Raw genomic sequence first — 19838 nt, 5'->3', positions numbered from 1 at the left:
GCTCAAATTCCTTCACTTTGGATGGGCTGAGGTAGATCTCCTTGGCCGTGTTCTGCTCCGGTGGCATCTGGAGGTTCACGTAGTGAGCGGATTTTGAGATGACCTTTGCTGGAGAAGCTTCTCCAAAACTCACCCCCTCTGGGGGGTTGCTGTTCCCGGCTTCCTGGAGCTGGGGTGCGATGATTGCCTCACTGCTCCCAGATTCCAGGGGCTGTGGTGCACTGGCCTCCTCAGGTTGCAGGCAAAGTTGGGGTGCGTTGGTCTCCTTGTTGTCTCCAATTTTCTGGAGCTCGGGTGTCTCGTCCTCCAACGCCCTGGAGCTTTGCCGCCTCTTCTGTCGGTGCCGCTCTGGCACTTCCTCATCCGAAGAGCTGCTGCCCTTGTCATCCGTGTCGGATGGGAGACGCCTCTTGCCGCTTCTCTGGGAAACGCCTTTGCTTCTTCTTCGCTCCCTCTTACTTTTCTTGTTCTTCACCGTCCGCCACTCCCCCTGCTGCTTTTCCACTGCTGCCTCCTCCTCCATTGATTCGCTGTCCTGAGGACTGGAAGGTTCAGGGGGTAGTGCTGTTGATTGGCTCTCTGTTGCCTCAATCTCTTTCTCCACCTTGTCTCTCTCTGTGTCCTCCTTTGTCCCGTTGAGCTCCCTGGGGGCCTTGGTGGTTGGAGTGACACGGAACATTTCTTCTGCTTCCCCGTGGTCGGCTTTGGCTGCCTGTGCGTAAGTACGGCAGCGTTTGGGGCAGGTCCTGTAGAGGTGACTTGCCTCGCCACACAGGTTGCAGCACTTGGCCTGTTTGCAGTCTTTTGTCTGGTGCCCTTCCTGTTTGCAGATCTTGCAGAGGGAGGCGCTGCAGTTGGCCGCCACATGACCAGCCTTGCCGCATGAGCGACAATGCTTGGGTTGCCCAGCGTAGACCAGGTAGCCACGGTTTCCCCCGATAGCGAAACTGGAAGGAGGGTGGAAAATGGCTCCCTTACCATCGGTCTTTAGCGTGACCTTAAACAGGCGTTTGCCTGTCCAGATCCCCAAGTCGTCTCGAATCTCGGTGCCGCTCCCCACCTTATCGAAGTACCTGGTGAGGAAGGTGACCACGTCGGCGACAGGGACGAAGGGGTTGTACACATGCACCATCACCTCACGTTCCCGTTGCAACGGCAGAGAAAAGTGCGGCTCCGCCGTCAGGATCTTCATCTCCGGCAGGTCTCTCTTCTCCTCGAACACCCTCAGGAGCCGGACGCAGTCTGCCACCCGCTTGAACGTCACGTCAAAATAACCGCCTTTGCGGGAGTCGTGCAGGGTGAAGATCTCCGTAGCTTGGAAGCCGCACGCCTTCAACAGGATCCTCCTGGTGAAGAAGCCCCGATCCATAGGTGATCCTCCTTCGCTGTGGTTCACCGTGACTCGGACGGTGATAGGTAACCCACGGTATGGATTTCGATTGCGATTGGTTATAGCCCTTCCATCCCGACCTTGCCTTGGTAGGACCATGGTGTCGCCCCTGCAACACTTGATCTTAGCCAAAAGGCCGAGAAGCGATTCCATTCGCCTTCCTTGTTACCTGCTGTACCTGCATACTAGCTTTCAGCGATTCGTGCGCGAGGACACCCAGATCCCTCTGTGCTGAAGCATTTCTGAAGTTTCTCTCCATTTGAATAATAAGTCGCCTTTTTATTCTTCTGACCAAAATGGATAACCGCACACTTATTAAACTTATTTAACTTAGTTAAACTCCATCTGCCAAATTTTGGCCCATTCACCTAACCTGTCCATATCCATTTGTAAATTTCTTATTTCTTCATTGCAACTTACTTTCCCACCTATTTTGGTGTCATCTGCAAATTTAGCTATAGTACCTTCTACTCCTGAATCCAAGTAAATAGTTGGGGGCCGAGGACCGAACCCTGTGGCACCCCACTAGTTACAGCTTGGCATCCACAAAAGACCCATTTATCTTGACTCTCTGCTTTCTGTTGGTTAGCCAATCCTCTATCCAAGCTAATATATTACCCTTAGCTGCGTGTGATCTTATCTTGTGTATTAATCTTTTGTGCGGCACCTTATCAAATGCCTTCTGGAAGTCCAGACATACTACATCTACAGGATCCCCGTTATCCACTTTGCTTGTCACATCTTCAAAGAACTCTAGCAAATTAGTCAAACACGATTTACTCTTCGTAAAGCCATGCCGACTCTGAGGGATTGCATTTTGACTTGCATTTTAGGAAGGTAGTGGAGGCATTGGAGAGAGTGCAGAAGAGGTTTACGAGTTTGGTTCCAGGGGCGAGGAAGTTGAGTTATGAAGTAAGATTGGAGAAGTTGGGACTGTATTCCTTGGGGAAAAGAAGTCTGAGAGGAGACTTGATAGAGGTATTGAAAATCATGAGGGGTCTGGAGAGAGTAGATAGGGAGAAACTGTTTGCACCGGGGCAAGGATCGAGAAGGAGAGGGCACAGGTTTAAAGTAACTGGCAAAAGAAGCAAAAGCGATAGGAGCAGCGAGCGGTCAGGGTCTGGAATGCACCACCTGATAGCGCGGCGGAGGCAGGTTCAATTGAAGAGGGAATGAGATGATTATTTGAAAAGAAAGCATGTGCCGGGTTACGTGGAGAAGGCAGGAGAAAGGCACGAGGTGAAATGTTCACCGGGAGAGCTGGTGCAGGCACGACGGGCGGAATGGGCTCCTTGTGCAATGTAAGGATTGTGTGAATGTGGATGTAGAGGTTTCGGAGTAGCTGTGTAAAGTGTGTGAGCTTTGAGGTGTGAGTTTTGATTGTTGCTGTGTCAGCAGCAGCAGCGGCAGCGGCAGCAGAGAGCTGGTTTAAAATGTTGTGAGGCGAAAGGTGCAGCTGAGAGAGTGTTTGAGAGGTGTATTTGCAAGTGAAAGCTGTTTTTGTATAAGTGAGGTAGAGTGTTTGTGAGATGAGAGTGCTGTCTGTGAGTGTTGGGTGAGCGTGCGTGTTTTTTGTGTGTAGCTGCTGCGGGTGAGTGAGTGAGAGAGAGAGAGAGAGAGAGAGAGAGAAAGAAAGAAAGTTGGATAAAAACAAAAAGCTAAAAGCTACTGCGGATGCTGGAAATCCAAAACAAAATAAAAACAGAATTACCTGGAAAAACTCAGCAAGTCTGGCAGCATCGGCGGAGAAGAAACCAGTCAACGTTTCGAGCCCTCATGGCCCTTCAGCAGAACTGAAGCATAGTTTCAACAAGGGAGAAATATAAATTGGTTTAAGGTGGGTGGGGGGGGAAGAGACACATTGAGGGTGTAGTGTGAGCAGATAATCAAAAGATGTCAGAGACAAAAGGGTCAAAGAGGTGTTGAAGGTGGTGGTCTTTGTCTGAGAAAAGTGCTAATTAAGAATGCAAGACAGGATATTCAAAGTACAGCTCTAGTGGGGGTGGGGTGGAAAGACTAAAGACCTTTAGTCTTTCCACCCCACCCCCACTAGAGCTGTACTTTGAATATCCTGTCTTGCATTCTTAATTAGCACTTTTCTCAGACAAAGACCACCACCTTCAACACCTCTTTGACCCTTTTGTCTCTGACATCTTTTGATTATCTGCTCACACCACACCCTCAATGTGTCTCTTCCCCCCCACCCACCTTAAACCAATTTATATTTCTCCCTTGTTGAAACTATGCTTCAGTTCTGCTGAAGGGCCATGAGGGCTCGAAACGTTGACTGATTTCTTCTCGGCCGATGCTGCCAGACTTGCTGAGTTTTTCCAAAGAAAGTTGGATTTTGGAACATGTACATGTTGAGAAGTAAAGAAAGCAGATGTTTGTAAGAAAACTATTTTTAGCATTGAAAATCCCCTGGAAAGGGGAGGGTGCACCGTTCCCAGAGATACTGCAATACCGGGTCGATGCGTGGAGTGGACGGAGCAAGCCCCTATTCCATCTCCCTGCTCCAAAAATCAATTTAATATATGGTCCCCAGATAAGGGACGTATCAGATATTAAACTGATAAGAACAGATACTACACTTGATCTTAGCCAAAAGGCCGAGAAGCGATGCCGGCGCCGCCCTTGACTTCCCCGAGTGCCATCTGCCTTCCCTCCTTTAAAGCAGACTGACAGCGTTCAAAGACTTATGTATATATATATCTAAGCACTGACGGTTTCACTGTTGGCATATTTGTCCCGGGATTTCTAATTGGAAAAGTTGCCTTTGTTCTCTCTCTTTCAGTGAGACTGCATCAGAGTTATGTAGATCGGCAGTATTCCACCAATCAGATGGGAGAGGGTTGTGCCTATCCACATGGACGTCAGTGTCAGAGGCTGCTGTGGAAGAAGCTTTTGAAAGCAGTTGCGTGTCTTGCAGGGCGTGAGTGACAATGCAGCAAGCAAGTGTGCAGAGCTGCACACATAGAGTCCTAGATTGGTTAGAGCAGAAAAGGAGGCCATTCGGCCTGTCGTGTCTGTGCTAGCTCTTTGCAAGAGCAACTCCCCTAGTGCCACTCACCTGCCTTTTCCCCATAGCCCTGCAAATATTTTCTCTTCAGATAATTATCCGATTCTCTTTTGAAAGCCACTCTTGAAAGTGCCCCCAGCACACTCTCAGGCAGTGCATTGCAGATTCTAACCACTCGCTGCGCAAGAAGGTTTCTCCTCATGTCGCCTTAGTTCTTTTGCCATTCACTTTAAATGGGGGTCCTCCATGTTGTGTTTTCCACCTTACGCAAACACACCGACGACACAAAGAGGATCGCTAACTCAATTCTTTGATTTGAAGAGATGAAATATATACAACAATATCTAGGTCTCTAGGACAGCTCCTATCATCGGCCCGAGAATTATACATGAGTATATACACGTCACACCCTGCCTGGCGATGCACAGCAATTTTAGATACGCTCTTTAAAGGTATACCACAACAACTCCAAGCTGTACCCTTAAATAATAAGAACTATTTACATTACAACAAATTGCTCTTCTGTGTTTGAACCTACAATTGTACAAAGTGATCACCTTATGAGTCCCTGGGACGGAATGGTGGTTCGTTGATACTGTGAAGTTGGTTTGAGATTGCCGTACGTTCTCACAATTCTGGTTGTCTGTAGGAGTCTTGCGCTGGGATCGTGTCTTAGATCGCGTTCTGCTTGCGATGGGGTTACTTGGTGTTTCTTGTTCTGGTACTTCCCTGATTCGCCATCGGTTTCTTCACAATGGGTGCTCGTACTTGATCTGATCATGGTTCTGGACAGATGCTGCTGATTTCTGCCGGATTTCATGTTCCATCGGTTGGGTGTTGTAGTCATACCTTTTGTCCAATGATGACTGGGAAGGGTTGTTCGCACTGTAATTCTGCTGGTGAAGGAGTGGTTGCACTGAGCGCTGTCGCTCTAAGGTGTAGCATTGTGACAGGCCGTCACAAGCCTTGTTTACTTTGCTGACATTTCATAAGTAAGCACTTTACAGTATATACATTCCGCCATGCTATTGGACCTGGGGCAGTGTGGTGATGCGGTAGTACGGTCAACTCCCCACTTTTCACACATCGGTGCGCAGACCGATCAACACCTGCGACCACTTCGAACCGGCCTCGGGTGCCAAGGGTAAACCGTGGCAAGAGCGAGGCCGTGCCCTTTGGGAACTGAACTAAGCTTTGTCCCTTTCACCAGCAGGTCAGACTGCCTGAAGCTGCTGGGGATATGGTTCGGAGGGACCAGGGAATGCGTTAGAAACTGGAAGGAGCGAGTAGCCATGGTGAGAAAAGAACTGGGCTTGTGGGAGCAAAGCTCCCTCTCCATTGCGGGTAAGAACCTGCTCATCAGGCGTGAGGCACTCTCAGTGTTGTACATGGCGCAGGTCTGGCCCATTCCTCACTCCTGCGCTGTGGCGATCACGCGAGCCAACTTCCGCTTTGTCTGGAGGTCAAAAGTGGACCATGTTTGCAGGGACATGATGTAAAAAACCTCTGGATGAAGGGGGAGAAAACATGCCCAACATCACCCTCATCCTGATGGCCACCTTTGTGTATGGCTGTATCAAGCTGTGTGTAGACCCAAACACCAAGCGTCACTACGTGCTGAGGTTCTACCTGTCCCTGGTGTTGCGAAGGATGGGTCTGGTCACGCTGCCACGGAAAGCTCCAAGTGCCATATCACCTGTCCCGTGTGGAAAAATTATGCAGAGGAACCGCAAGTCCATCAGGCAGTGGTTAGCACGTATCACCCTAGAGGCCCTGCGGGAAAAGGAGATGGTGGATCCCGTCGGATGGTTCGCCGAACAGACTGTCAGGGTCATTTGGCAGAATGCCTCATCACCAGAACCTTCCAACAAGCACAAAGACGTAGCTTGGCTGGTGGTGAGAAAGGACCTTGCCGTCAGGTCCTTCCTACACGCCAGGAGCCTCACCCCCTCTGCACGTTGCCCTCGAGGTGGCTGTGGTGGGGAAGAGACCGTTGCCCACCTCCTTGTGGAATCTGCCTTTGCAGAAAAGGTCTGAAGAGAGTGGCCGTGGTTCTTGTCGAGGTTCATCCCGAGCAGTTCCGTGACACAGGTCCGGACACTGTGCTCTACGGGCTGTTCCCAGGGACACACGCCGAGACAAGCATCAACTGCAGCCGGAGGATCAACTCGGTGAAAGACGCTCTTTGGCTGCCTGAAACTTCTTGGTCTTCCATTGCAAAGAGTTGGCACATTCCAAGGTCCAGGACTACGTGCTGAGGGACGCACTAAAGTTTGGGGCAGAGGCGCAATGGGGAAAGGTGGCTGTCTACGACCTTTCAGCCATAGTGCACCAAGGGGCTGGGATTTGCATAGGCTCCTCGGGCTGTAAGACACACGGTGAATGTTTCCAGTGAATACTACATGTATCACTTTTGCCTTGAAGCACCTCAGAGTGAAACATGATCTATGTAGGCAACTTAAATACCATTGCACTGTCTGACTGTCTGTTATGACCATTTTGAAATGTCTGCAATGTTCCTTCCTGCAATGGTTGCGCTAGATGTGTCGTGTAACTGGCAGGTAATGGGAAATTTCGAGAAACGGTCAGTCACAAGGGAGAACACGTGACAGGCATGAGAGACAATCCACGAGTCTTTGTAGCTGAGTTTCCGTGTGAGCAACTAGCTCACAGCGCAGAGGAGTTCTTCGATCGAGGCCTGCTGTATTTTTGTCTTTGCTTTCAGTTTGGGCAGTCAAAGAACAAAGAACAAAAAAAACGTACAGCACAGGAACATGTATTTCGGCCCTCCAAGCCTGCGCCGATCAGTCTGTGGAGCTTGCCGGCTGACCTGGCATGCAGCTAAACTCCTTCCACATCTACAGGGAAGGCAAAGTCAGGAGCGTTTCTCTCAGAGCGTAGTGAGTCTTTGGAACTCTCTTCCTCAAAAGGTGGTGGAAACAGGGTCTTTGAATATTTTCAAGACAGAGCTGGATAGATTAACAAGGCGGGGTGGAAGGTTATCGGTGGTAGGCAGGAATGTGGGGTTGAGGTTGCAATCAGATCAGCCATGATCTTCTGAATAGTGGAGCAGGCTCTTGGGGCCCAGTGGCCTACTCCTGCTCCTAAGTTGTATGTTCGTACATGTAGGGGCATTAGTTTTTACTGATTCCAGTACTTCTCCTGCACTGAACCTGGAGAGTACTACGTCAGCTGCTGTTGAGTTGTTTCCTGATGCCCTGCTTTCTTTTGTACGAGCTGTCTAGCATCCTCGTTATGGGCTTCCTTTGCTTGGCATTGGGCCTTCTTTTGGGCTGACTGTTGGTCTATTTCCTTTACGGGATGTCAGCATGACATCACCAGAAGGGAAATGTGTCATGTTATGAAGTCACAGTAAATAGGTCCAATGCATTATATCATTATAATAACACAAGATGATGATCAGCAGTGAGAAGACAGGTGGCAGCAAGGATAAGTACAGGTACGACACAGTGAACAGCCTTAGATCCTGTTAAAATGTTGAAAATGTTTCTCCCCTTCTCAAAGATTATTTCCTTCAAAATTTTAGAAATCTTTCAGCTTCAACCAGAAGTCACATACAAGCCAAACAACAAAACCACCTGCGTGCACAGCACAGCACACCATCTGCCAGCCTGCAATGATGTCGGCTCTCTTTTAATCACCTTTTCACCTCCAATCAGTCCTATTCAGCAGGCAAGCAAAGGAGCGCAGAAAATACATCTGCACGGCTGCTTCTAACTTCTAGAAAGGGAACAGCCTTATCCTAGGAAAGTGAAAAATATCTATACTGTCACAAAGTGATGCACTTGAACTGCAAAACACCACGCTTACCTGAGCTTGTGTCACAGTTTTTGCTGTCTACCTCAGCCAGTATTTTTCTGTATTCTCAGTCGTCCATCCTGGCTTCTTGCTTTCTCTGCAGCTTTCAGATGCCTCCCCTTGGCCGGCCTCAGTGCTCAGTGACAGATCAGCGCTCGCTATTATTTGTCCTCAGTGGTAACTGCTAGGGGAGAAATGCTTGACTTTTTCAATCACCTTTTACCTCAGTAAAATCCAAGTAGAACCTAAAGTGGCAATGCTTCTCCCTCTCAGCACCCAACATGTCTTGCCTTTTCTTCAGGTTGGCTTTGAGTAAGCACAACAGTTGCTGCCTGGCTGCCATTAGAGACAGTTTTCAAGTACAGAGACAAGGGGCAGCCCCATGACCCCTCCCCCGACTCCTGCACAATATGCAAATATAGCACATTGTCTGAGTGCAATTTGGGAGCTGAAGATGGTTTCACAGTGGGATACAAGATATGAGGAGAGGTCACAGTCAACGTTTCCTCACAGACACACCGCCACATAAGCCCCTTTAAATTTGCGCGGCTGTGCAAAAAATTTAATGGGCCCGCACACTTAAACAAATCGGTCACGCACTGTAATGACTCGCCTCATTCAGTTCAACAGAAATTAGGATCATGTTTTTAACCTGTGCCCTCGTTTTAAAATATTTTGTGTTCCATATTTACTTTCTCAATTTGTTATTAACTTACTTTACACTGCTTTATATCCTATCTTGTCGCAGATGTGGATCAGTCTGCGCACCGACAGCGGATCCGACCAGAAGACGGCGACGTCGTCCATGTACAGGGAGGCTTTTACCTGAATGCCTCCACTGCCTGGGATCGTCACTCCTCTTATGCCCGGATCCTTCCTGATGGACTCGGCAAAGGGTTCTATGCAACACACGAAAAGAACAGGCGAGAGAGGACAGCCCTGCCTGACTCCAGATTTAATCGGAAAGCTATCTGTTTCCCACCCGTTGATTGAGACTGCGCTACTGATGTTAGTGTAGAGCAGTTGGATCCAATTTCGAATTCCCTCCCCAAACCCCATTTTGGAGCGCACATCTACCATGTAGGTGTGGGATATTCTGTCAAAGGCCTTCTCCTGATCCAAGCTGATGAGGCAGGTATCCACCCCCCTGTCCTGTACATAGGCAATCGTATCCCTGAGCAGCGCCAGGCTGTCAGAGATCTTCCTGCCTGGCACAGAGCAGGTCTGGTCAGGGTGAATCACCAATTCCAGAGCGGATTTGACCCGGTTGGTGATGACCTTGGACAGAATCTTATAGTCCACATTCAACAGTGAAATGGGTCGCCAATTTCTAATTTCCTCCCTTTCCCCCTTGTGCTTGTAGATGAGGGTGATGATGCCTTTCCTCATGGATTCTGACATACTACCGGCCAGGAGCATACTCTCGTACACTCCTAGCAGGTCTGGCCCGATCAAGTCCCACAGAGCCGAATACAACTCCGTCGGCAAGCCGTCGCTTCCGGGGGTTTTACTCTTCTCCAAGGACTCGAGGGCCTTAGTCAGTTCATCAGGAGTTAGCGGTTTGTCCAGGCTCTCCCGCGTACTGTGGTCTAAGACCTCCGTGATAGAGGACAGGAAGGACTGGGAGGCCGTGCTGTCCGTGGGCTTCACGTCATACAATCCGGCATAAAAGGATTTGCTGATCCTCAGAATGTCGGACCGTGATGACTTTACTGAGCCGTCTTCTTCCTTCAGGCTGCTGATCACAGAGCGCTCTCTGTGTACCTTTTGGAAGAAGAAACGTGAGCACGTCTCATCCTGCTCCATGGAGCGGACTCTGGAACGGAAGATGATCTTGGAGGCCTCCGAGGCAAAGTGCGAGGCTTGCTGGCCCTTCACCTCTTGGAGCTCCTCCTTGACATCGACCCCCATCGACTGCAGCCGGAGCAGATTCTGCATCTTTTTCTGGAGTCGGGACATTTCCCTCGGTTCCTTTCTAGCTTTCTGGGTGCCTTTGAGGATGAAAAACCTCGTGATGTTTCCCTTGATCGCTTCCCACCAGTGTGTCAGGGACTCAAAGAGGGGTTTCACGGTTCTCCAACCTTTGTAATCCCTCTTGAGCTCCTCAATGTTCTCTGGGGTCAGCAGTTGCACATTTAGCTTCCATGCCCCCCTGCCCACCCTCAGGTCCTTCTCCAAGTGGCAGTCCGCCAGTAGGAGGCAGTGGTCAGAGAAGAACACCGGCTTGACCTCGGTGGATCTGACTGTGAATGCACGGGACACAAACAGGAAGTCTATCCTGGAACGAATGGACCCGTCTGGCCGCGACCAGGTGTATCTACGCTGCGCTCCGTCTGCAGGGTTGCTGAAGACGTCGTGCAGCTTGGCATCCTTAACTGTTTCCATCAGGGATCTGGACGTAGCGTCCAATCTGCTGCCGGCCCTGCCAGCGAGTGTTGGGTGAGAGTGCGTGTTTTTTGTGTGTAGCTGCTGCGGGTGAGTGAGTGAGTGAGAGAGAGAGAGAGAGAGAGAGAGAGAAAGAAAGAAAGTTGGATTTTGGAACATGTACATGTTGAGAAGTAAAGAAAGCAGATGTTTGTAAGAAAACTATTTTTAGCATTGAAAATCCCCTGGAAAGGGGAGGGTGCACCGTTCCCAGAGATACTGCAATACCGGGTCGATGTGTGGAGTGGACGGAGCAAGCCCCTATTCCATCTCCCTGCTCCAAAAATCAATTTAATATATGGTCCCCAGATAAGGGACGTATCAGATATTAAACTGATAAGAACAGATTTTTTTTTTTTTTTTTTTTTTTTTGTAAAAATATACTTTATTCATAAAAATCTTCAATCACATTCAAAACCATTTCAAAAACAACATTACAAGGGTACAATCCAGGTTAAACTTTTACAAAATGTATCACCAGGTGCATCAGTACAAACAATATTACAGTCGTTTACAGCCTTTCATTTTGATCTGTACAGCCCGAGGGGCTCTAAACAGTTCCCAGTCTCTCGGTGCGCTGTGGTAGAAAGGTCTTAGACAGCGACCCTTCCCCATTGCGCCTTTGCGGCAGCTGCCCCAAGCTTTAGTGCGTCCCTCAGCACGTAGTCCTGGACTTTGGATTGTGCCAGTCCGCAACAATCGGTCGGGGACAAATCTTTGTGCTGGAAGACCAACAAGTTTCGGGCAGACCAAAGCGCGTCTTTCACCGAGTTGATGATCCTCCAGCTGCAGTTGATGTTTGTCTCGGTGTGTGTCCCTGGGAACAGCCCGTAGAGCACAGAGTCCTGTGTCACAGAACTGCTCGGGATGAACCTCGACAGCAACCACTGCATCTCTCTCCAGACTTTCTTTGCAAAGGCACAATCCACAAGGAGGTGAACAACGGTCTCTTCCCCACCACAGCCACCTCGAGGGCATCGTGCAGAGGGGGTGAGACTCCTGGCGTGTAGGAAGGATCTGACGGGGAGGGCCTTTCTCACCACCAGCCAAGCTACGTCTTGGTGCTTGTTGGAAAGTTCTGGCGATGAGGCATTCTGCCAAATGACTTTGACAGTCTGCTCGGGGAACCATCCCACAGGGTCCACCCTCTCCTTATCCCTCAGGGCCTCTAGGACGTTACGTGCTGACCACTGCCTGATGGACTTGTGGTCAAAGGTGTTTTTCTGCATCAATTTTTCCACCAGGGACAGGTGGTACGGCACGGTCCAACTACTTGGAGCGTTCCGCGGCAGCGTGGCCAGACCCATCCTTCGCAACACCGGGGACAGGTAGAACCTCAGCACGTAGTGACACTTGGTGTTTGCGTACTGAGGGTCTACGCACCGCTTGATGCAGCCGCACACAAAGGTGGCCATCAGTATGAGGGCGATGTTGGGCACGTTTTTTCCCCCTTTATCTAGAGGCTTGTACATCGCGTCCCTGCAGACACGATCCATTTTCGACCTCCAGATAAAGCGGAAGATGGCTCGAGTGATCGCCGTCGCGCAGGAGTGTGGAATGGGCCAGACCTGCGCCACGTACAGCAACAGCGAGAGTACCTCACACCTGATGACCAGGTTCTTACCCGCAATGGAGAGGGAGCGTCGCTCCCACATGCCCAGTTTCCTTTTCACCATAGCCACTCGCTCCTTCCAGTTTCTAACGCATGCCCCGGTCCCTCCGAACCATATCCCCAGCACCTTCAGGCCGTCAGCCCTGACAGTGAAGGGGACAAAGGATCGGTCAGCCCAGTTCCCAAAGAACATGGCCTCGCTCTTCCCACGATTTACCTTGGCTCCCGAGGCCAGTTCGAACTGGTCGCAGACGTGCATCAGTCTGCGCACCGACAGCGGATCCGAGCAGAAGACGGCGACGTCGTCCATGTACAGGGAGGCTTTTACCTGAGTGCCTCCACTGCCTGGGATCGTCACTCCTCTTATGCCCGGATCCTTCCTGATGGACTCGGCAAAGGGTTCTATGCAGCACACGAAAAGGACAGGCGAGAGAGGGCAGCCCTGCCTGACTCCAGATTTAATCGGAAAGCTATCTGTTTCCCACCCATTGATTGAGACTGCGCTACTGATGTTAGTGTAGAGCAGTTGGATCCAATTTCGAATTCCCTCCCCAAACCCCATTTTGGAGAGCACATCCCCCATGTAGGTGTGCGATATTCTGTCAAAGGCCTTCTCCTGATCCAAGCTGATGAGGCAGGTATCCACCCCCCTGTCCTGTACATAGGCAATCGTATCCCTGAGCAGCGCCAGGCTGTCAGAGATCTTCCTGCCTGGCACAGAGCAGGTCTGGTCAGGGTGAATCACCAATTCCAGAGCGGATTTGACCCGGTTGGCGATGACCTTGGACAGAATCTTATAGTCCACATTCAACAGTGAAATGGGTCGCCAATTTCTAATTTCCTCCCTTTCCCCCTTGTGCTTGTAGATGAGGGTGATGATGCCTTTCCTCATGGATTCTGACATACTACCGGTCAGGAGCATACTCTCGTACACTCCTAGCAGGTCTGGGCCGATCAAGTCCCACAGAGCCGAATACAACTCCGCCGGCAAGCCGTCGCTTCCGGGGGTTTTACTCTTCTCGAAGGACTCGAGGGCCTTAGTCAGTTCCTCAGGAGTTAGCGGTTTGTCCAGGCTCTCCCGCGTACTGTGGTCTAAGACCTCCGTGATAGAGGACAGGAAGGACTGGGAGGCCGTGCTGTCCGTGGGCTTCACGTCATACAGTCCGGCATAAAAGGATTTGCTGATCCTCAGAATGTCGGACCGTGATGACTTTACTGAGCCGTCTTCTTCCTTCAGGCTGCTGATCACAGAGCGCTCTCTGTGTACCTTTTGGAAGAAGAAACGTGAGCACGTCTCATCCTGCTCCACGGAGCGGACTCTGGAACGGAAGATGATCTTGGAGGCCTCCGAGGCAAAGTGCGAGGCTTGCTGGCCCTTCACCTCTTGGAGCTCCTCCTTGACATCGACCCCCATCGACTGCAGCCGGAGCAGATTCTGCATCTTTTCCTGGAGTCGGGACATTTCCCTCTGTTCCTTTCTAGCTTTCTGGGTGCCTTTGAGGATGAAGAACCTCTTGATGCTTCCCTTGATCACTTCCCACCAGTGTGTCAGGGACTCAAAGAGGGGTTTCACGGTTCTCCAACCTTTGTAATCCCTCTTGAGCTCCTCAATGTTCTCTGGGGTCAGCAGTTGCACATTTAGCTTCCATGCCCCCCTGCCCACCCTCAGGTCTTCCTCCAAGTGGCAGTCCGCCAGTAGGAGGCAGTGGTCAGAGAAGAACACCGGCTTGACCTCGGTGGATCTGACTGTGAATGCACGGGACACAAACAGGAAGTCTATCCTGGAACGAATGGACCCGTCTGGCCGCGACCAGGTGTATCTACGCTGCGCTCCGTCTGCAGGGTTGCTGAAGACGTCGTGCAGCTTGGCATCCTTAACTGTTTCCATCAGGGATCTGGACGTAGCGTCCAATCTGCTTCCGGCCCTGCCGGATCGTCCAGCCGCATCGATGATGCAGTTGAAGTCCCCGCCCAGAATGACCGGCCTGGAGGTCGCCAGCAGCAGTGGGAGCTGCTGAAAAACCTCCAGCCGCTCAGCCCCTTGTGCCGGGCCGTACACGTTAATTAACCGGAGTGGAGCGTTCTTGTACATTACGTCTGCTACCAGGAGTCGCCCGCCCACCACCTCCTTGACCTCGGAGACGGTGAAGTTGCCTCCCCGCAGCAGAATACCCAGGCCGGAGGAACGAGAGTCGTTTCCGCCCGACCAGATCGATGGCCCGTGGGACCACCATCGTGACCATTGCCTGTAGGAGCTGAGGTGCGGTATCGCACACTCCTGCAGAAACAACAGGTCAGCTTTGACCTTGGCTAGGTAGTCCAAGGTCGCAACACATCGCGTAGTAGATTTAATGCTACGCACATTTATGGATACAATCTTTAAACCCATATTAAAGCATTTATTCTCCTACCAAACCCACTGTCTCTGAGAGTCCCAGACCTTTAGTCTGCTCCTTCATACCCGTAGTGAGCTCAAATTCCTTCACTTTGGATGGGCTGAGGTAGATCTCCTTGGCCGTGTTCTGCTCCGGTGGCATCTGGAGGTTCACGTAGTGAGCGGATTTTGAGATGACCTTTGCTGGAGAAGCTTCTCCAAAACTCACCCCCTCTGGGGGGTTGCTGTTCCCGGCTTCCTGGAGCTGGGGTGCGATGATTGCCTCACTGCTCCCAGATTCCAGGGGCTGTGGTGCACTGGCCTCCTCAGGTTGCAGGCAAAGTTGGGGTGCGTTGGTCTCCTTGTTGTCTCCAATTTTCTGGAGCTCGGGTGTCTCGTCCTCCAACGCCCTGGAGCTTTGCCGCCTCTTCTGTCGGTGCCGCTCTGGCACTTCCTCATCCGAAGAGCTGCTGCCCTTGTCATCCGTGTCGGATGGGAGACGCCTCTTGCCGCTTCTCTGGGAAACGCCTTTGCTTCTTCTTCGCTCCCTCTTACTTTTCTTGTTCTTCACCGTCCGCCACTCCCCCTGCTGCTTTTCCACTGCTGCCTCCTCCTCCATTGATTCGCTGTCCTGAGGACTGGAAGGTTCAGGGGGTAGTGCTGTTGATTGGCTCTCTGTTGCCTCAATCTCTTTCTCCACCTTGTCTCTCTCTGTGTCCTCCTTTGTCCCGTTGAGCTCCCTGGGGGCCTTGGTGGTTGGAGTGACACGGAACATTTCTTCTGCTTCCCCGTGGTCGGCTTTGGCTGCCTGTGCGTAAGTACGGCAGCGTTTGGGGCAGGTCCTGTAGAGGTGACTTGCCTCGCCACACAGGTTGCAGCACTTGGCCTGTTTGCAGTCTTTTGTCTGGTGCCCTTCCTGTTTGCAGATCTTGCAGAGGGAGGCGCTGCAGTTGGCCGCCACATGACCAGCCTTGCCGCATGAGCGACAATGCTTGGGTTGCCCAGCGTAGACCAGGTAGCCACGGTTTCCCCCGATAGCGAAACTGGAAGGAGGGTGGAAAATGGCTCCCTTACCATCGGTCTTTAGCGTGACCTTAAACAGGCGTTTGCCTGTCCAGATCCCCAAGTCGTCTCGAATCTCGGTGCCGCTCCCCACCTTATCGAAGTACCTGGTGAGGAAGGTGACCACGTCGGCGACAGGGACGAAGGGGTTGTACACATGCACCATCACCTCACGTTCCCGTTGCAACGGCAGAGAAAAGTGCGGCTCCGCCGTCAGGATCTTCATCTCCGGCAGGTCTCTCTTCTCCTCGAACACCCTCAGGAGCCGGACGCAGTCTGCCACCCGCTTGAACGTCACGTCAAAATAACCGCCTTTGCGGGAGTCGTGCAGGGTGAAGATCTCCGTAGCTTGGAAGCCGCACGCCTTCAACAGGATCCTCCTGGTGAAGAAGCCCCGATCCATAGGTGATCCTCCTTCGCTGTGGTTCACCGTGACTCGGACGGTGATAGGTAACCCACGGTATGGATTTCGATTGCGATTGGTTATAGCCCTTCCATCCCGACCTTGCCTTGGTAGGACCATGGTGTCGCCCCTGCAACACTTGATCTTAGCCAAAAGGCCGAGAAGCGATTCCATTCGCCTTCCTTGTTACCTGCTGTACCTGCATACTAGCTTTCAGCGATTCGTGCGCGAGGACACCCAGATCCCTCTGTGCTGAAGCATTTCTGAAGTTTCTCTCCATTTGAATAATAAGTCGCCTTTTTATTCTTCTGACCAAAATGGATAACCGCACACTTATTAAACTTATTTAACTTAGTTAAACTCCATCTGCCAAATTTTGGCCCATTCACCTAACCTGTCCATATCCATTTGTAAATTTCTTATTTCTTCATTGCAACTTACTTTCCCACCTATTTTGGTGTCATCTGCAAATTTAGCTATAGTACCTTCTACTCCTGAATCCAAGTAAATAGTTGGGGGCCGAGGACCGAACCCTGTGGCACCCCACTAGTTACAGCTTGGCATCCACAAAAGACCCATTTATCTTGACTCTCTGCTTTCTGTTGGTTAGCCAATCCTCTATCCAAGCTAATATATTACCCTTAGCTGCGTGTGATCTTATCTTGTGTATTAATCTTTTGTGCGGCACCTTATCAAATGCCTTCTGGAAGTCCAGACATACTACATCTACAGGATCCCCGTTATCCACTTTGCTTGTCACATCTTCAAAGAACTCTAGCAAATTAGTCAAACACGATTTACTCTTCGTAAAGCCATGCCGACTCTGAGGGATTGCATTTTGACTTGCATTTTAGGAAGGTAGTGGAGGCATTGGAGAGAGTGCAGAAGAGGTTTACGAGTTTGGTTCCAGGGGCGAGGAAGTTGAGTTATGAAGTAAGATTGGAGAAGTTGGGACTGTATTCCTTGGGGAAAAGAAGTCTGAGAGGAGACTTGATAGAGGTATTGAAAATCATGAGGGGTCTGGAGAGAGTAGATAGGGAGAAACTGTTTGCACCGGGGCAAGGATCGAGAAGGAGAGGGCACAGGTTTAAAGTAACTGGCAAAAGAAGCAAAAGCGATAGGAGCAGCGAGCGGTCAGGGTCTGGAATGCACCACCTGATAGCGCGGCGGAGGCAGGTTCAATTGAAGAGGGAATGAGATGATTATTTGAAAAGAAAGCATGTGCCGGGTTACGTGGAGAAGGCAGGAGAAAGGCACGAGGTGAAATGTTCACCGGGAGAGCTGGTGCAGGCACGACGGGCGGAATGGGCTCCTTGTGCAATGTAAGGATTGTGTGAATGTGGATGTAGAGGTTTCGGAGTAGCTGTGTAAAGTGTGTGAGCTTTGAGGTGTGAGTTTTGATTGTTGCTGTGTCAGCAGCAGCAGCGGCAGCGGCAGCAGAGAGCTGGTTTAAAATGTTGTGAGGCGAAAGGTGCAGCTGAGAGAGTGTTTGAGAGGTGTATTTGCAAGTGAAAGCTGTTTTTGTATAAGTGAGGTAGAGTGTTTGTGAGATGAGAGTGCTGTCTGTGAGTGTTGGGTGAGCGTGCGTGTTTTTTGTGTGTAGCTGCTGCGGGTGAGTGAGTGAGAGAGAGAGAGAGAGAGAGAGAGAGAAAGAAAGAAAGTTGGATAAAAACAAAAAGCTAAAAGCTACTGCGGATGCTGGAAATCCAAAACAAAATAAAAACAGAATTACCTGGAAAAACTCAGCAAGTCTGGCAGCATCGGCGGAGAAGAAACCAGTCAACGTTTCGAGCCCTCATGGCCCTTCAGCAGAACTGAAGCATAGTTTCAACAAGGGAGAAATATAAATTGGTTTAAGGTGGGTGGGGGGGGAAGAGACACATTGAGGGTGTAGTGTGAGCAGATAATCAAAAGATGTCAGAGACAAAAGGGTCAAAGAGGTGTTGAAGGTGGTGGTCTTTGTCTGAGAAAAGTGCTAATTAAGAATGCAAGACAGGATATTCAAAGTACAGCTCTAGTGGGGGTGGGGTGGAAAGACTAAAGACCTTTAGTCTTTCCACCCCACCCCCACTAGAGCTGTACTTTGAATATCCTGTCTTGCATTCTTAATTAGCACTTTTCTCAGACAAAGACCACCACCTTCAACACCTCTTTGACCCTTTTGTCTCTGACATCTTTTGATTATCTGCTCACACCACACCCTCAATGTGTCTCTTCCCCCCCACCCACCTTAAACCAATTTATATTTCTCCCTTGTTGAAACTATGCTTCAGTTCTGCTGAAGGGCCATGAGGGCTCGAAACGTTGACTGATTTCTTCTCGGCCGATGCTGCCAGACTTGCTGAGTTTTTCCAAAGAAAGTTGGATTTTGGAACATGTACATGTTGAGAAGTAAAGAAAGCAGATGTTTGTAAGAAAACTATTTTTAGCATTGAAAATCCCCTGGAAAGGGGAGGGTGCACCGTTCCCAGAGATACTGCAATACCGGGTCGATGCGTGGAGTGGACGGAGCAAGCCCCTATTCCATCTCCCTGCTCCAAAAATCAATTTAATATATGGTCCCCAGATAAGGGACGTATCAGATATTAAACTGATAAGAACAGATTTTTTTTTTTTTTTTTGTAAAAATATACTTTATTCATAAAAATCTTCAATCACATTCAAAACCATTTCAAAAACAACATTACAAGGGTACAATCCAGGTTAAACTTTTACAAAATGTATCACCAGGTGCATCAGTACAAACAATATTACAGTCATTTACAGCCTTTCATTTTGATCTGTACAGCCCGAGGGGCTCTAAACAGTTCCCAGTCTCTCGGTGCGCTGTGGTAGAAAGGTCTTAGACAGCGACCCTTCCCCATTGCGCCTTTGCGGCAGCTGCCCCAAGCTTTAGTGCGTCCCTCAGCACGTAGTCCTGGACTTTGGATTGTGCCAGTCCACAACAATCGGTCGGGGACAAATCTTTGTGCTGGAAGACCAACAAGTTTCGGGCAGACCAAAGCGCGTCTTTCACCGAGTTGATGATCCTCCAGCTGCAGTTGATGTTTGTCTCGGTGTGTGTCCCTGGGAACAGCCCGTAGAGCACAGAGTCCTGTGTCACAGAACTGCTCGGGATGAACCTCGACAGCAACCACTGCATCTCTCTCCAGACTTTCTTTGCAAAGGCACAATCCACAAGGAGGTGAACAACGGTCTCTTCCCCACCACAGCCACCTCGAGGGCATCGTGCAGAGGGGGTGAGACTCCTGGCGTGTAGGAAGGATCTGACGGGGAGGGCCTTTCTCACCACCAGCCAAGCTACGTCTTGGTGCTTGTTGGAAAGTTCTGGCGATGAGGCATTCTGCCAAATGACTTTGACAGTCTGCTCGGGGAACCATCCCACAGGGTCCACCCTCTCCTTATCCCTCAGGGCCTCTAGGACGTTACGTGCTGACCACTGCCTGATGGACTTGTGGTCAAAGGTGTTTTTCTGCATAAATTTTTCCACCAGGGACAGGTGGTGATAAGAACAGATTTTTTTTTTTTTTTTTTTTTTGTAAAAATATACTTTATTCATAAAAATCTTCAATCACATTCAAAACCATTTCAAAAACAACATTACAAGGGTACAATCCAGGTTAAACTTTTACAAAATGTATCACCAGGTGCATCAGTACAAACAATATTACAGTCATTTACAGCCTTTCATTTTGATCTGTACAGCCCGAGGGGCTCTAAACAGTTCCCAGTCTC

At 50.1% G+C, this 19838-nt stretch overlaps 2 non-coding genes and 1 pseudogene across 2 annotated transcripts; all 3 read right to left on the bottom strand.

Annotated features, from left to right (window-relative positions):
* Positions 1 to 3820: 3820 nt before the first annotated feature.
* LOC144673919 (U2 spliceosomal RNA) lies at positions 3821 to 4011 on the bottom strand. Its single transcript, XR_013574447.1, has one exon. It is a non-coding gene; the product is annotated as a U2 spliceosomal RNA (small nuclear RNA).
* A 6835-nt stretch (positions 4012 to 10846) lies between these two features.
* LOC144673917 (U2 spliceosomal RNA) lies at positions 10847 to 11034 on the bottom strand. Its single transcript, XR_013574446.1, has one exon. It is a non-coding gene; the product is annotated as a U2 spliceosomal RNA (small nuclear RNA).
* A 7520-nt stretch (positions 11035 to 18554) lies between these two features.
* On the bottom strand, positions 18555 to 18734 carry LOC144673887 (U2 spliceosomal RNA; annotated as a pseudogene).
* Positions 18735 to 19838: the final 1104 nt, after the last annotated feature.

This window comes from Cetorhinus maximus, unplaced genomic scaffold, assembly GCF_964194155.1.
Source record: "Cetorhinus maximus unplaced genomic scaffold, sCetMax3.hap1.1 HAP1_SCAFFOLD_510, whole genome shotgun sequence".
NCBI lineage: Eukaryota > Metazoa > Chordata > Chondrichthyes > Lamniformes > Cetorhinidae > Cetorhinus > Cetorhinus maximus.
Note: the sequence above shows the minus strand (reverse complement) of the source record. Positions and strands in the feature narration are given on the sequence as shown.